This window comes from Vulpes lagopus, chromosome 4, assembly GCF_018345385.1.
Source record: "Vulpes lagopus strain Blue_001 chromosome 4, ASM1834538v1, whole genome shotgun sequence".
Lineage (NCBI taxonomy): Eukaryota > Metazoa > Chordata > Mammalia > Carnivora > Canidae > Vulpes > Vulpes lagopus.
The window spans coordinates 84,672,679-84,691,412 of record NC_054827.1 but is presented as its reverse complement, the minus strand read 5'-3'; the positions used below and the strand labels follow the sequence as shown (position 1 = coordinate 84,691,412).

The following is an 18,734-nucleotide window of genomic DNA, read 5'->3' as shown; positions in this document are numbered from 1 at the left end:
TTCTAATGATTAGCAATAAAGACAGTTAAAGTTCAAGGGTGTTCCCTCTGAGGCAGAGTTTTTCCCTCAGGGCAGTCTTTGCTTTTTTGTGAAACCAAACTGGCTAATTGGTAACCTCCTCTGAAAATGCCCACACTGGGTCCCTGGAGCCCAGTAAGTATCTAGGGCCCCCAGCTATCTAGCAATAATGGGGACGAGAGGAGAATAAATTATCATTAAAGAATCATTGTCCTCCAAAGCTGGCAGTTTTGGCAATTGAAAACATCAAAATGTGCGAGGTCATTTAATAATTCACTTCCTGAAGTGCAATCAAATTCTAATTGAAATGTATGTTCTAATTAGCACTATGTGGGAAACTTAAAATAGAACCACACTTCTAAAGGTATCTCTTTGAGAACTGCTAGCTTTAGTTTTATTGAACAGCTTTCCCTTCATCTTCATAACTTTGTAGTTCATATAGATTTTATGAAGATAACTATTCTTGTAAATCTGGTGTAAGTTTCTTTTTTTTTTTTTCTCCCCCTAGGCTTTGTTCACTCTCAGAATTCAGACGCCTGACTCTGGAACAGAAAGTGAACATGCGTGCTTTGCAGATGATTCTTACTTCTACATATGGCTGTTATGTTGTACATTTTAAACATTGTATTTAATGCAATGAATTCAAGTGCTTTCCATATGGGATTTTTTTTTTCTTCAACTCCTTGTGGGCTAGTTCCTCCTCTTGTATACTATAACCCTGAGAGGTATACTAGTGGGCCAAAGAATGACCACCTCTCATATTCAAGTTGTACAGAGTTAGGACTCTTGGCTGCAAGTAACACAAGCCAGTTTAAACTATTAGGGCAAATGTTGCCTCATTAAATGGAAAGTCCAGAGCCAGGGAAATTTTTAAGTTTGGTCAGCAGCCCAGTAATGTCACCAAAGCCCTAGGTCCTTTCTTTCTCTCCTCTCTGCTAAATTCAATGTCGGCTTCATTCAAAACTGGTTCTTCTCATAGTACCAAGAAGATTGACAATGGTAGGCAGCCTTTATTCCTTTTTATTCTTGTCCAGCAGGAGAGGAAAAGGGAGAAAGCTGGCCCACAGACAAGGTCTTTGCTGTCAGGCTGGTTGGGCCATCTTAGGCCCCAGACCAATTATAATTATCAAGCGAATGCGATCAGCTTCAGTGACTAATACGGTGGCCACTAGCCACATATGGCTACTGCGCACTTGACATGTGGCTAGTCCTAGATGACATGTGCTATAAGTGAAAAAGATACGCTGGATTTTAAAGACTTAATATGAAAAATATATATGTTTCATTAATAATTTCTATGCTGATTATAAATTGATAATATAACATTTTGGATATGTTGGATAAATAAACTATATAACTAAAGTATATAGCTAATTTCTCTTTCCTTTTTTCAAAAGTGACTGCCAGAAAAATTTAAGATTACATGTATGTCTCTCCGTATTTCCATTGAACAGTGCAAGCTAACTAAACAGGATTTCCTCTGGAGTGGAGAGTCAGGTACATACTCAAGCAATATTCAGGGTTTTCTTAGAAAGAGGGAGAACTGGTGTTGGGTAGACAAGCATATGGTCTAGTACATCTGAAGAACTATTTCTTTAATCACTCTCTTGCTATTTTTATTCAAATCAGTATCTACACATGCGTTTCCTTTGGGACAGGACTGTTTTCTCTAAGGGTGCCAAACCTACAGACGCCACTGTACTGTCCAGGAATTTTGAGATAGCAAAGATTTTAAATACTGTTCCCGATTTACCTGCAAATGCACTTATACCTGGACACAAAGCTTGGATTGATCTCCCAGGTCTGAATCCTTTCTCTTCCTTTATGTACCCCTAAAATTTTTTGTTTCATATTTTATACTTTCTTCTTCTGTTAGTAAAACTATATGTAACAGCAGCACCAAATACATAAAGTTGGTCAATATGCTGTGGGGGACAGGAGAGTCTTCAGTGGATGTTGCTTTTCTACTTGGCGCCAATTCTCTTTTTCCCCTTTTGTTTTCTGTCTCACGCTTACAAGTATAAGGATTCTCTTTTCCTTAGTGTAAGGCTAGTCCTGTGTCTCGGTTTGACAACTTACCTTGCAGTTGTTCTATGAACAAAGATTCAAAAGGATCTGAGAGTGATCTTGAGGACTGTAGAAATCAGTAAAGAAAAATTAATGTGAATTCTCAACAAATTGTATGTTATGGTCAAGAAGGACCCTTCGTGAAGTGAAGGGTCCTCATTTAAGAAAAGTTTTCCGTCTCTCTTTGCTCAAGGTGTCCATGAGGGGCAAACACTGCATTCCATTTTAGAGTCAATGACCCCTGGAGCTGATATTTTGCCGGTGGGCAGCAGCTCAGGCTGTAGCAGGGTTACAATACTGCAGGATTTCTGGAATAATCCCTCAGTAGCCACTGCCCCAAGCCCCAAATGCCCTTCTTGCTCACCCTTACTCACCTAGCCTCTCTCCTACAACCCTGCAGGGCGGTGCAGCAACTCCTGGCCCGGAGGGGGCCTCCAGCCCTCTGCCACACTTGCAAGCAACCCTGTCCCTTGTTCAGTGTTTTGAACCTGCCTTACACAATTGATCAGTTTTCCTCTCAGCAAGGAGACAGAGGAAAGCAAAATGTTTGGTATGAAAACTAAGAAGGCAAGCCAATGCTTTTTCTCTGATGACTAATAATGAAAACTGAAATCATTATTATTTTGTATTAATGTGCGCCATTTAAGGAGCTCACTCGAGTGTCCTAGTGGTACGATGAGAAGACCGCTGAAATTAGAATTGGTGGCACAGGAGTTGCTCCCCCGCACCTCCCCTATACCTGCCTCCTGTGTGAACTCAAGGTGCTTAATTTCTCGAAGCCTCGATCTCCTCATTGGTAAAAAGTGATATTGGCAGTTCCTGCTTCAGAGTTGTAAGAGTAGAAATGAAATAGCATGAAGTCCTCAACCGTGTCCCTGGCACTCCATCAACGCTCAACAAATTCTTGTTGTACTAGAATTTGAAGAGGGAGAGAAAAATTTCTTGAAATCAGACTTTCTGTAGCTTTTTACTGAGGTTAAAACATACATGCGGAAAAATACAGGAATCGTCGGTGTTTACCTCAGTGAATTCTCACTGTGGGAAGGCACGTTGAAAGCAGCATCCACATCTAGAACTAGAACATCGTCCACACCCCAGTAGCCCCCCAGCCCCCACCTCCTTCCAGCCACCCAGCCCCGTGGGGCTCTGCATGCCAAACTGAGGGGGTAGTCCAGTGTGGAAGCACAACACTGCCCACATCCTGAAGGGCTTTAACGCTGAAAAACAAACACAAAGGGTCGGATGAGTTGCTCTCCAGTCTGTAGAGAACCTGTGATAGATTAAGTAGTAGAAAGTTGAAGGTTAGTATAAATCACTCCCTCGTTCCATATATCTGTGTTGATTTGCAAGTGTGCAAACAGTGCTGGTTTAGGGATTACGGTCCCTGTCCTCTTGGACCTTTACAAAAGAAGAAGCATCAGCAAAATGGGAACCCTCACTGTCTGGGGATCAGTGGGCAGTCTGGCTTCTCCTGGTCTACTGGTGAGAGCTTGGACTGGAAGGGGTGGTCTGGAGAAGGCCATGAATGTTGAGCTAAGGATATCGGGGGCAGTGGGCAGCATGGGTGACAAGGTAGAAATGTTTCTATCATGGAGGATGGATTGAAAAACAGAGATTAATTAATTATAAGGCTTTGGGATATAGGCTAAGCCATGGCAACTTGAAATCACTCACAGATTGTTAAAACACAGATTGCTGCTTTATCCCTAGGGTTTCTGACTTAGTGGTCATCTAAGAGCAGGATTGAAGAATCTAGCTTTCTAACAAGTTCCAGGGTACTGCTATTGCTGCTGGTCTTGGTACCACACTTGGAGAAGCATAGGTCTGAGCCAAAGGTTCTCAGCCTTCACAATACATTAGTCTCACTTTGGACATTTTTCTAAGAGTAGTTCTATTTGTAACCACATTTGAGAACCACTCATCTAGATAGTGGTTTAGAAATGTGGCTGCTTATCAGAATTACCCAGGGAGCTTATAAAGCAGAGTCTTGAGCACCACCCCAGCATATTCCGATAAGGAGATCTGGAGTGGGGCCTTGACTTTCATGTGTTTACTCATCACAGACTGGTTACTCTGATGCAGTGGGTTTCTGCACTGGCTCTTGGGAACTGCTAGCCTGGAAAGAGAAGTGAGGACATAAATCCTGGAAACAAAGTAGGAGTGGCAATAGCAGAGAATTCCTAGGATTTGCTGACTCATTAGATGGGCAGGCCAGGAGAAAGGGTTGAAGCCTGGAGGGTGAAAATCTACTGAAAAGTCACCAGAAAGCCCTGTTTGGCAGTCAAACATTGCCATGGCTAATTACTGGTGACACAAAGGGCTACAATGTGAATGGGTTATTTTCTTGCTGTCAAGCTGGCGTATGCAGACGCCCCATCTTTTGGACCCTGGCAATCAGTGGAGGCTAATTCATGCAGAAGCCCCAGGAGGCTCAAGTCTCCAACCCAAGATAACAATTGTTAACTTTCAATAAGAAGGAATGATGACCAAGGCATCCACGCACTTGTGTCTCGGTCCTGGACAAATTACACGGGGAGTCAAATTATAATCAGAAAATTACTGGGTAGTCATGGAATCAAGAGCAAAGGAGTTAATTGTATGATTTAACATCCATATGTTAAATACATACTCTCATATATGTCATTTGAATGGATGATTCTAGTGTTCAGAGGCATCGGGTTGTGATAAGTAGGCACATCCTTCTCTACAAGTAAATACTGGCTGAGTCTGAAAAGCCACACTCCCTGGTAGACAGTTCCTAATGGGCACCGCCAAAATTGGCTGGGTGACTGCCATGTTTATGATCCATTATCGACAGGCTAATTACCCCGTACTTCTTTGGATACATGAATACTCTTATTCAGATGAGTCTCATTTGGCTGATCCACGGAACACCATGTTACGTGAGGTAATTTTATACACCTCCTGCCTAAGCAACTGCGTACTCAATAGTTTAACTCTCAGAGGACAATTCTGTTTTCCCTACTACCTCATTCTGGGGTAGTTCCTCAATCTTACTGTCGCCACATACAGTTCGTTTTTATTCTTTTGACAATGATTGGGCTCTTTTTACATGTTAGAATTAGAGGCTAATATTTTAATTAAGAATCCTATTATTTTTTTTTTTCCTAAAACATATTTCACTTCCAGGATTGAAAGATACCTAGTCAACCATGAGCATGTGAAGCCTTATAGTCAGATCATGAGGTCACAGTGGTTGGGTCGCTCTTCACCTACTAAGAACACCCTCAAAGAGCAGCCAGGCACCTGTAATTAGAAGGAAAAGAATCAAGCCCTACAAGTGTGCGCGCCAACCTAAACCTGCAACAGGATGGCAAGTGTCCCAAAGGTATTTTAGCTTCACAGTTATGTTGAAAGGAAGCAGCTCTTTGTGAGAGCCCAAAGTAGAACAAAGCATTTTTATCATACTTGATGTAGATAACAAAAGAAATAAATCCAAACTACAGCATTTGGTTGACCTTTTTTTGGGGGGGTGAGGGTAGAGGTAAGAGTGGCTGACTGTGGACTCTCCAAATGCATGTTTGTTGCTTAGTAACAAGGAGCAGGTTTTGCTAGCGAGGGGAGAAGGTGCAGGTGGGGCAGGCCCAAGTCTGCTTTCAATGGGAACAGACAGGATGTGTCTTCTCTGACCTCTTGCTCCTTTCCTCTTTATGTCAGGCCTTCTGGGTGATTGCGCTCAGATTCTTATTTAAATCCAATTAAATCTGAGACTAGAGTAAACACACATGTATATCATCCAGAAGATAGTATTAAAGCATTCTGCATTTAGGCCAGAGCATCTGTATCTTTTCTACTTAAGATTTGTTCTTTTTCTTAGTATCTCTGGATGGCAGGGAATTGGCCTTAAATATTGGAGGTTTTAACTTCATGTGAAGCCAGAGGGTCCCTCTTTCCCTTTTTGGTCTAGGCCAGACTTACTGTCTTCAAATACAATCTGCTCAGGTCTCTCTCCTTTCAGGGGCTCCCCATCACCCACAGAATAAAACCTAGGCTCCCAGGGGGACCTCGGATTCCCTGTGTGATCCGGTCCCTCCTAGCCTACCTAGCTTTATATTCTATCCCTTTTCTTCTCACGTGGAATATTCCATCAAATTCTTGCCCCCACAGTTTCCCTAGTTCAGAGCTGTTGCGCACCTGAGTGCTTTGTGGGCCTTGTTTATCTCGCCAAAGTTTGGAAATTACAGATTCTGAAAGCAAAACTGCCCAGTCTGCAATTTGGCTCTGATACTTTGTCAGTGATATGACTTCAGGCAAATTACTTCACCTCTCTGTGCCTCAGTTTTCTGTTCTCTAGAGCAGAATGATAGTATCTATCTCATACGGGCGATGTGAGGATTAAATAACATGTAAAATACCCTACACAGCGTCTGGCACATAGGAGGTGCCTAATATTAACTTCTACTTACCCTACACGACTAAGCCTTAACGGCATTTACCGCAGGAAGTCTAATCTAGAAAGCCTCCCCTCCCTTGTACAGGAGAGTTGATTTATTTAATTTCCCCATTGTGCTGTATATATCTCCTGTCATTGCAGTTATCCCTTCTCAACCCTCAGTCCACACTGTCCTCTCCACACCTGCATTACCACTACATGTGTCTGTGTGTGACTGACCCTCAATGAACTTGTGAACTTTGTAGGTTCCTAATTGCCTTCTTACTCCCCAGGGGATAGAACAATAACCAGTGCATGGCAGATGTTTTATGAATGTCCATCAAAAGCGTAAGGAACCATGTTTCTTATAGGTTCATACAGGAACCTATAAACATTCTTTCATTATCACTGAACAATTTCTAGGAAGAAGACAATTGAGGGCTACCCTGCTGAGGCCAAGACTTCATAGTACCTATGTACTCACTTCTTGCCAATGTAAATTGTAAAAGGTCATCAGGCATGACAAGACCTTAGTTAGCTTACTACATTTTCATACTTCATGGACATTGATCAATCAGCAACTCAACTTGGAGCATAACCATCCTGAGAACTAGCTAGGTGACCTTGGGCAAGCCGCTTCAACTCAATATCATCAGTTAGTAAACTGGGAGCAATGATGGACTATCTATACTCCCCACCTCAAGGGAGTGTTAGGAAATGAGAGTATAATTTTTGTGGACACTGTGTAAACTGATGGATATAAGGCAGTTCTCAACAAGGAGTCATTATGCTCCACTTCCCCTCCTACCCCACCCTGGGGGATATTTGGCAATGTGTGGAGACATTTCTGGTTGTTACAGCTAAGAAGATATTACTGGTAGAAGTCACGGATGCTGGTTAAAAAAAATCTACATTGCACAGAGGAGTCCTCAGCTCTCAATAAGTTACCATCACATTCCTTAGCATTCGGTTCCGTTATTATTTATTCTTGCAATCTTATTGAGCAAAACAAAAGATGGCAATAGTACCTACGTTTTAGGAAGTATAACTTGGAAACTCAAGTGGGTTTATGTAACCATAGCTTTTCAACATGCCATTCTCTGCCGACTTAGTAAACTAGTTGCTCTAGTTGAGCTGGGTGCTGTTCCAAGCACCTTAACTATATGAAGTCATTGAATCCTAACAACAACCCTACAAAGTAAGTATTTTATTACTGCTATTTTTCAAATGAGGAAACTGAGGCAAAGTAACAGAACCAGGTTCGAACTCAGTCTTGTTCCGAACATTGTGCACAGAACTGGGCCCAGTTGAGTCTCTCCATGCTCAGTCCTTCACGAGACTGAGTCAATGGACTTCCTACTTGAAATGTGGTTTGTAGGCTTGAGTCTCCTTTCACCTTTGATGGAGAAATGACTGGTTCATTGGGTCTTAGCAGAGGATCCACTGAGTCTGAGCTATCAGACTGATTGGAGAGGAAAATAGCAACAGCTCAGAGAACGGTGTAAGAAAATAAACCTCTACCGAATTTGGGATTTGAGCCTGGTAATCTCTGTAAAAGCACTTTGCAAATTGCAAGGCAGTGGCTTTCAAACTATAATATATTCCAAATTACCAGGGGAGCTTGTTAAAAATGCTGATTTCCCAGCATTACTCCAAGAGCTTCTGATTCAGCAAGTCTGGGAGGCTCCCAGGGATCTGCCTTTTTTTAACAAGCTCCCAGCTGAGCCTGATGCAGGTGGTCCAAGCACACACCTTGAGAAACACTCCTGTGCACCCCGAGCTTGGGGACAAGAGCTCGCTAATCCCAGGAGGAGATTTGGGTTTGCCTGCCCATTAATTCAAACCACCTGGGTGGGAGCTTCGTTGAGCTCTTCTGGTCCCCATTCCTCGATAGCCTTAGGCCCCGGAGCTTGATTGAGAGGGCAGGGATGGCGAGGACGGAGAGGAGCCAGGCAATTATGAGCACTTCCAGGGAAGTGACTGTTTCTCTGTGCGCAATGAAGGAGCTGTCACTGGAGCCCCTTCTTCCTGCAGTGTCCCCCTAATTGGCTGTTGTAGCTATCATTCTGCCCTGAGGGAGTGTAACAGAAACAAGGAGAAAGAAGAAAAGACGGAGCTTGGAGCAGGAACAAAAGGGGGAGAGGGGCTTATTTCCACCCTCAAGGAGAGAAGCCCTGATTGGCCCCTTTCCCCAGGGTCCTCCCTCACACCATCTCTGCAACCTTTCCCCTCTTTCTTCTTTTCTCCCTCACAGGCCCCAATAAACACAAGTTGTCTGGGCAAGCAGAGCTTCATAATTCCCCGGGGAATGTTCTGATGGCCCAGAATCCTGTCATAAAGTAATGTTGTGCTATTGCAAAGTGCTGATGCTCTTAACCCTGTTTGAATCCCATTATCTTGGAGGTGAGCACTAGGCAAAGGCTCTCTTACTCTGCGCCTCTTTCCAAGAGACCAAGCGAATGATTTTGATTTAAATATCTAAGCATTATATGACATGCATTAACAATAGAGGCAACTTACCTTTCACTGAACAAAGTAATTTAAAGTCATTTGAGCAATATAGCGTAGCATGGTGATTAAGACTGCCTGGCTTCAGTCCTAGCCCTGCAAATCACTAGCTGCGTGACCCTGAAGGTTACTTCTCATCTCTAAGCCACAGGTACCAATCTATAAAATTGGGATAATAACAGGACGTTGCTTCCAGCACACACATACACCCAACTCTTCCATGTGGTGTTGTGACCACCAGATAAGGCAATTTACATAAAATATTTTGCCTCATTTACAACAAACCAGCAATAATGTTTGACTGTTGTTTTCGACCTTTTATTTTCCTCCTAAAGTATATATGTTTGATATATTAAACCTAATATCTGGGTAAAAAGTAGAAGTAAACTACGAGGGAAGAGAAACAATGAAAAAAATGTTTCTGCTCTATTTGCATTCAGTTTCAAATGCTCATAACACACTGTGAGCAGAACAACAGATGAATTCCATCCAGAGGGAAGTACACATAATTTGCAAAGCAGACGTAGAACAAGATAAATCACTCACTTGCTTACCACACACATTGTGAGATATTGAATGTGGATTAGAAGTTCCTCACTAATAGTTTGTCCCCCATTTCTTGAGTGGTTTTAGATTTCCAGACTGCAAACAAATGGTTGTATGTGTGAAAAAAAAAAATATATATATATATATATAATAGGCTAGAGGACAATTTCAAGTGAGCCAGAATTCCAGGGGCTCTGGAGTTCTGGTGCATTCCCTTAGAGCACAGCACAGGGAAATCTTGGGAGTGTAGTGTTGCTGACAGCCATCTCATTCGCATGCAGGTTCCTCCTGGGGACAGCTCTGAGAGCAGCAGCCCCCAGTCAGTGCCGGTTACTAAGCAACTCATCTCCCACTGAGGTATGCGAGGAGAGAAAGTCTTGGTTTTAAAAACAAAGGAAAACCAAAAACCCTGCAGAGCAGAGCTAATAATACAACCTTTTCTTCTTAAAGTAAATTAACCCTCAAGCTAGTTTACCTTTACCAGATGCCCAGCCTCGTACAAATTGAGTGAGAAAGCATGCTACAATTTTATAAATTAACTTCAAGCAATGGTTTTAATTAATGCTAATACATTTTATGTTGCCCTGGAACCTCCTAGAGTGAATCATTTTGTCTGCATCATCTCAGTTGGGTGCCTGAGGAGAAGCTAATTGTCATCTGAGTAATAGTTTTAGCAACAAGCTTAGCCACTTTTTAGTTTGGGATTTATAATTGCTCTGTTATTTTTCCTATTATCTACGTCATACATACACAATTATTAATTTTGAAGTAGTTAGTGCAAAGATGATAACAAAGAATAGCTGGCTGGATCATTAGAGCTTCTTTTAAGAATTCCAAATAGATCTGTATGTGTTTGGGTGTTCCTTATATATTCCCTTAGGAGTGATGAAGTTTTGGGATTATAGGTGAGGCCCAGAGCCTACAACCAAGAAAGAACTCTTGAGACGTCTTTGGTGCAAAAGGGTGGTTTTATTAAAGCCGGGGACGGGAGCCGGGAGCCATGGGCAGGGAGAGGGCTGCCGGGCCTGGGAGGGGAGGCTGGTTGTACCCCTGGGAGAGGGAGGATTGGGGAGCGCGTCCTCCCTAGGGAGCTTTGGAAGCCGGGTTTCCAGGACCTCGAGGGGCAGCTGTTGTTGGGCAAAGGCCACTTACCTTCGTCTAATGGTACCCAAGTCAGGAGACCCTTCAGATGTACACTCGTGGACCACGTGCTTGGGGATGATTGCCCACACATGTCCTGGGGGCAGAGATAAAGGGAATTTCTAAAGGAATTTTTATATGTTAGAGTAGATGGACAGGCTCCTGGGGGTGGGGCTAAGCTTGCCTCTGCCCTTAGCAAAGTCTGAACATCGAGGCGGTTGAGTCCCCGGAGGAAGGTCCCTCTGCCTGTTTCAAGGACTCGTCAGTGTGCTCTGTCCTCAGCTAGTCCACTGGTCCCCCATCAGAAGGACACAGTGAAACATTTTCCTGTTCTAATTCTTACTTTGATTCACATTTATGAAGCATTGATTTGTGCAGGGCACTGCCCTAGACACTAGATTGAAGGCGGAGAGTGGAGAAGATATACCGAGAAATGACACAAGATCCAACCACTCAAGAAGTGTACTCTTTACAGAAGAGATAGACTTGTACATAGATAGTGCAAGAGGTGATGGGAAGAGGAGCAAAGGCGTTCTTCACATTCTATCATGATTATGAAAGTCATAAACTCCAAACTGCCAAGTCAGAACATCACTATTTCAGCCTTTCCTGGAATAGGGCAGGAGAGCAGTTCAGAGGGAGTGTCAGAGAATTAGAACTCAGATAGAAATGAGCTTGTGTCTGAGAACACTGTATCTTTTAACCGTTTTTACACCACAGTATACATATAAAGAAAACTATAATTTCATTTTTATGATGTGTTGAGATAAAAGCACCTGTGTTAAAGTAGAATGAAGCTCCACTGACTGGGGTCTTGTCTAGCAGCTTCTGAGGCACACCTAGCCCAACATAACCACCTGGAAGCCCTGCATATTTGAGACATGCTCCTTACATGGTTTTATCCATTGGGGAGCCAGAGTCTTCACTGTAATCTAAAGGAATGTTGCCCCCACACAGCTAACTATGGTGTGTATGATGGAGCGTGCTCAGCCAGGCAAACTGAGCTGGGATGCAACCCCAGCCTGAACACTCACTAGCTTGCGTGTCCTTGGGCAAGTTAGCTCACCTCTCTAAATTTAGGAAAATAAAAGGCACTGTCCTCACAAGCCATTTTGGGGCTTGCAAGAGAAGAAAGAATGTATATTCTTATATACAATCATCAAAAACCCTCCGCTACTTTGAATCGAGTGGAAACAATGAATAAAAAAGCTCTCCAGTGGGGAAAAAAATGCTTACATATAAAACCCTGTATTGCCTAATCTGTTCACACACCATTATCCTAATAAACTGGCTGGTTGGGGGGGGCAGGATGTGTTGATTGGAAATGACTGTTCCTGTTGCACAATAATACAGCGTTGTAAAACACACAGCCCATTTTTATTTAAAATTATATCTTATTCTTCCAGAGCTTTTCCACTAGTCTTGGTTTTAAAAAAAATATTAAAATATTGCTTCTGTTGAGTGCTGCAATTTTTCAGGTCCCCTTAAATTTTGTTCCTTGCAGTAAGTGTATCACTTGCTTCGCCCTAGTGTTGTCCCAAAAATATGGACTCTGAAGGACTACTATCATTAGGACTAAAGTGAGTAAAATACCTTTACAAAATCTGTTCTTAAAAATAGCAGTCATTGCTATTTTACAATAGCTCCAGAGATCCTGTAGCTACTACAGAACCGTTTGCTGAAAATCCCTGGGGCAGCTGTGTGAGAAGCAGCATGCAGTTTAAGTAAACGTTTTTGAAAGGATACAGAGCAAGCTCTGAGATCAGCCTCCAGGTCCTGCTCCCCAAAGGCATGTTGATGATCCTTAACCAGAATGTGCAAGGAAAGGGTGCTGGCCCAGCTGGGGTGTCTCTTTGGCAGTTCTGGGCACCCTCTCATGTTTCCCAAGCTCTAGAGCCCACAGGTCACTTTAGACCCTAGTGATTGTACCTAGGTGGTTTTTCGTCTTTGCCTGCACCAGAAAGTCTGCAAAAAAAAAATACTGAGCTTACCAGGTGACTTTCACAAAAAGCTCTGGTTCACTCTTTTATGTTCAACAAAATGCTGACAGCCTGTCTAACTGCGCCATACGCCTTCTGTCTCTCCGGCTAGGTCAACTCTTCTTTCTGGCCCAATATCGAATCTCAAGGGATAGACCTGTGGACTCTAAATCCTCCTTTGGCAGGAAGAACAACTTTCTGGTAGGAGCCTGACCCCTGTGAGCAGTGCTTTGGGGGTGCCTGAGCCTCCTCCTCCAGCAGCAGCAGAGATGCAATGGTTTTCCTGCTGAACCACTTTCAGGCCCAATACGATGAGGGCTACGGAAAATAATCCAGGGTGACGCATCACCTGCCTCCACCTCTGAAAATGATATCCTGGGATCATTTTGATGGCAAACACAATAAAAGAACCAGTATACAGTTAAATTCAACAAACACTGAAAAATTAGCACAGTGACTGCTCCTAAGTACCTCCATTTATTCTGGAACTTGAAGCCTCACAGAACAATTTCATATGGTAATTTTGCAATAGTTGCTTTCAGCATAGGAAGGCAAATAAATAGGTGCTTTCGTTTTTCATTCCCTGAGCTGTTTGCAGAGGATGGAGGGAAAAAACACAATAACCTGTTCAATATTAAAAAAAAAAAATTTTTTTTTAGTCATCAAAAGAAAAAGTGCTTACAAGAGGAAAGACTTAACCGAAAGTAATATCTAGACGCAGCAGAGGGGTTCCCACTTCTGATGAGTTTGTAGCCTAAATAGTAAAATGTGCTCTTTCCTGGTCCACCTTGTTTCCACCGAGATCTTGGCTGACAAACAGCCTGTCACCAACAGTTAGCGCCCTTTGTCTGCCCTGGAAGCTGAAGGCTCTGTGAGCAAGGAATGAGCAAATGTGGAATGAACGTTAGCCGTTAGTGCTGATTTCATTCTCACTTGGTACCTTATCTCTCTCACCTATGAGTCATTAAGGAGCTCTGGGATTTGCCTCAATCTGACTCACTTTACACTCTGAGTTTTCTTCTATTTTCCCCTCTTTGTGTGATAGAAAGAATGCACTGCAGGATGCTGCTGTGTTCTTCATTTGCTTGTTTAGATCTTCACCCAGATTTCTGTATTATCTATTCTCTTTACAAAACCGATATATGTACTATAAGCTATTCCAGTAAAGTAGAATGATGGAAAGGAAAACATTAAAAATCACTGATAATACCATCAAAAAATGACCACAAGTAACAAACATCCTGATGTAACTTTGTCCAGATTTTTCCCTGCCTCTCTCTCCTTATTTATTTATTCTCTATCCATGTCCATCCACCCCCCCCACACACACACACACGCTTATTTGAAATGCCACTTATCCAGCAAATTCCCACATATTCATAGATGTGTTTCCAGGCTCAGTTCCAGCGATTTATTTTGTATTGGCTCTCCAGGCCCTTTGCAATGTGTTGAAGACAAAGGGTGTGTGGTGGATAGGAAGAGGATCTGTCTGAGAAGAGAGCTGGAGGTTCTAGGTCTCTTAGTCTTCATCTCACCAAACCAGCTTTTCTCTTTGCCCAGGAATTAGGGCTTGTGTGCCAGATTTTATTTGAATAAAGTATTATGTGGCAAAAACAAAATAAAACTTCACATACTCTGTTTCATTTTTCTGTCAGGATATGAGATGTTACTATTATGCTTTTATAGCAGTTATCTTGACATGACTGCATCGCTATGACTGTTCTGAAGTGAGGATGCTTCTATATGGCCTAAAAAGCAATCATTACATGTATAATGCATATGTGAGTACGGTATGAAATAGATGTCCTCACCTAATTCCTGAGCCATCCCTGGGCACCATTGCCCTTTTCTATGTCCTGTGCTGATGATTGACTCCATCCCAGGAAGAGAACAGGGTTCTCATGAGGTCTCTGTTCATTCTTGGCTGTTCTCACCACCCACCGGTGCTGTGAAAGTAAGACCCAGCCGCTAAGACCAGAGGACTCCACAATGGCTGACCCTGACTTGCTACCCACAGACTGTTCACCTAATACATTATTTTTCTTGCTATGGCAACTGCCACCATGTAGAATATGGAAGTGAGGTGCCTCAGTTGCTCTTTGTCTGTCTTGACAGGACAGGGACACATGACCACCCTCATTGTTATAGCCTCACTCCTCACATTCCCACACTCACTGATGAAACCCGTTAGGCTCCATGACTCATTTCTGCTCCACGAGTAGCCATTCCCCAGGTTTACAGAGAGTAGGACTATTTATTTCATCTAGGCAGGGAAAAACCAACCCCCTTTCTCTCACCCATGACATGGCCTTGCCTCATCACCCAGGAGAAAAATAACACACACATTGGCACATGGTATATATTTTGAAATGGGAAATCTGTCCTACCTGTGAATACTTTGTCATATAGCAAAGTAAGCAAAAAGTCTGTGCATTTCCTGAGAATTCATTTGTATATTATTAAATGGCCCACCTCTCAATACTTCGATTTCTCTCTTGACTCTACTGGGGTCTTCTTCATTTACATTCAATTAATAATTATTTGACTTATTAATGGCACTTGTTTGAAGATCTAAAATAATATCTAAATATTTGAAGATCTAAAAGATCTAAAATAAGATCAAGGACACTTCTATCTTGTAGACCTCCTCATAATTCTATATCTATTTGAATGGATGTAAAGTAGATAATATGAGACAGTAGATGTGGGAAAAGAGAATATTTAGACCTCAAACGAATCGCTAATATTTACTCAATACTTTCAATTATATACATATGGATTATATGACATTTATAATCCTGGTTCGAAGAGAAAGGATAAATATTTTCTTGGAGGCTAAGTTATGACATATTTCTTTTGAAATATTTTATTGAATGGATATGATTATAAAATAAATGCATGTATAATTTCTAAAATCCCAATGGTATAGTATTGAATAAAGTAAAAATTCTTCATCGTTGTCTTAAGGGTTAGAGATAGAAGAAGAATCAAGAATAGTTTGGTACACATCCCTTGGTAACCAAAATTTATTTTACACTTTTGTAGTTTAATTTAAGTGTGATTATGCAAAAATGTCTCAGATTGAAGGTCTTCACCAAAACACATTGCGGTAGCTTTATCATACAGTTGTGCATCTACCAGGTCAGAGGCCCACTAATTACTATTTTAATCCCCCTCCTTAGGATTTTACTGATGAGTTTTACATGTTTATTCTTCACTATAGAATCTTTCAGTCAAGAACTGAATTAAACTCTGGCTTTACAGAAACAATATGTTTGGCAGCAAAGCAAAATGACAATATTGAAAGGCGTGATCTTTAAATGCAACTCTATTAAATACTACAGGCGTTTTGCTTCAGCAAGAATCACCTGAAAGTATTTTGACCTTTAGTGTCTAACATTTGTCCTCATTGTAAATTAGAATTTGTGAACACAGTTGGTGGTTCATTCTATTTTTACACTGTGTTTTTCCCAGAGGAGTATCTGAAAGGCGTGAGCATGCTGTCCTGATCTATCAGCACCTCATGAAGGTGAAGTGTTATTGGATCATAAGTTGACTGCTGCTCTCCTAATAGGAATCGTATGGTACAAACTGTCGTGAGGGGAAAGAATAGCCAGTAGATGTGAGAAAGAGGAAGCAACTTTACTGTATTACAAATAGGGAGGTGGGCTATTGAAGACTAATTTGTTTTCCATGCAGATTACTCTTCATTATTTCAGAAGTGTGTTTAAATACATTAATACACACAGTTTCTTGGTGACAAACCAAACTTATCACCCATTCCCCTTCCTCTCCTCCTTTACCTTATATTCTTTTAGTTTGCTATGAACAGAGATGCACTCAAATTCCTCCAGTTGTGGGATTTTCTCCTAAAGATACCTGGTGAAATAGGAAACTTTCAGCTCTTTCAGGTTATGGGAACAGAAATTCATGATGGAGTAAAATAGAAGGATGAAATAAGAATGACAGAAAAAATAACCACAGAGTTTTCTATCGGCATATGTGACGTATTTTGAAGTGTGGGCCATCTATCTTACCTGTGAATGTTTTGCAGCATAAGCAAAGCTGGAAAAACAAAACAAAACAAAAAGTGTGCATTTCCTGAAAATGCATTTACATGTTAAATAATCTGCTTTTGAAATACTTTTATTTCTCTCTTGACTTTACCATTGTTTTAGTTATTTATATTCAGCTAATAAATTATTTCACTGTTTACAAATAGGAGCTGCTCATTCGGGCCTCAAGGAACCAGAACAAGATCTAAAATGGCTTTCAGAATACAAAGCCTTCTACTCTCCTGTATCCCCCTGGTAGGACTCAAATAATCTTTGGTTCACTTTCTCTGAGACTACTTAACCACTTCTGACTAGCTCTCTCTGCTGCTACACTCTCTGCTTCTGGGCATCTTCTTTCTCTTGGCACACGGGATCTCCCCATTGCCTTCTTTCTCTCATCCCATGCCACTTTACTCTGCCAAAGCTCTCTGGATATCTGGCATTCAAACTCACCAAGAGAATCTGATTAGTTCAGCCTGTCACTATCTTTACTGAAAGGCTTTTGTAGTAGCCTTTGTATCAGGCAACAGGCCCTGGCCCAGTTAACTGTGACCAGGGCAGGGTCACCTGGCAGAAAGCATGAGTCTCTATGCCCAGGGAATCTTCTGCAGCTGCTTTTCTCAGAAGGGCGGTCACGCATATGGCAAGCCTTCGGAGTGGAATGGCTTGTTTAGTATGGGAAAGTTTTAGATTTTTATTCATGCTCACTAAAGAGGTCAACCCTTGTATTGTCACAAATTCTGGTCTTGACATTGGTCATTGAACTAACAGAGTGTCACAGAATGCAGCTCAAAGTAGCACATATTGGTAGCAAAGATTTCTTGGCCCTTACCACTCAAACACATGGAGTGACTGTAGATAAGAAGGTATAGGTGCTGGGGAATATGGTACATATGTGCCCTTTGTCTCCCAAGTCATTCCAGCCTAGGGATAGACACCACCATCCGTGGTTGAATAGAATTTGTGAAGGCCCATCCTTTTATGCTTAGAAGGAATTACTTCCTCCCTCAAATTTTTCACCAGTAGAGCTTGGATTTCCCAGAGGGTTTCTGCTATGTGCTTTGAGAACTAAGCCTCTTGACTGCCATGGCAGGCCTGAATTCTATCTCTCTTTTGTCTTGAATGCTTGTGATGAAGACCCTGGCTGCGGCTCATGCCAAGGGAGGCAGCTGTGCCTCCCGCCAGAAACACCACTGCAGCTGTTTCTGCTGCTGACACTGCCTACCAGACTGAAACGTCCCCTGACAGCAGAAAAGGATGTCACCATGTGTAACTATGCTCAACATCCAGGGCACGGCATCCAGCAGCAGCTGCAGCAAAGTCTACTTTCCTACTGTGGCTGCTTTCAGCGCCAGTGATGCTGTCTGTCACTGACATCACTGCCACTCCTGGTGTCCATGAGCCTGATGCCTTGCACCCTTCATACCTCAGAGAGATCTCAGGGAAAACAGTTTTTTATTTTTAATTAATTTATTTATTTTTTACTTTTACTTGTTCTTTTATTGAAATTGTAATCTCCACAACTCAGTCATAAATCTATAGGTCCTAGGCCAGGGCACAACCTTGGTGACAAATTGTGTACAGAATCTCTCTCCTTTCCAATATCAGTTCACTGGCTCCCTACATTATTTTCATTTCTTTGGTGATGAGTTCTTTCCCACAAACTTCTTGGTCCCTCTGTATAGGAATAAAATAGGCCTTGGACATCCCATAATCTCTTAATCTCCCATAATCTATGCTTCCCGTGGTAGCTGTGGTGGAGGAATTGACAATGCAATGTGAGCTTCTATTGTTCCAAGTAACCCCAATGCCACAAATCCCTTAAGAAAATTGGCTAAATGACTCTGTGACCCTAGGCACCACTAATGAGACCAAGAGTGTTTGTGACTCAGGAAGAGGGGCTCTGTAGTTGACAGATAGTCAGTGAGGTGGTCCGAGTCCTCTGAGCAGCTATTGCGAATACTGGTATTAGAAATGCCAGAGAATACTAGTCTTTTTTTTTTTTTTTTTTTTTCAGAATACTAGTCT

General features: G+C 42.0%; 1 pseudogene; it reads right to left on the bottom strand.

Annotated features, from left to right (window-relative positions):
• The window catches only part of LOC121488809, a 127,085-nt pseudogene that overhangs the window by 84,600 nt on the left and 23,751 nt on the right, over window positions 1-18,734 (bottom strand).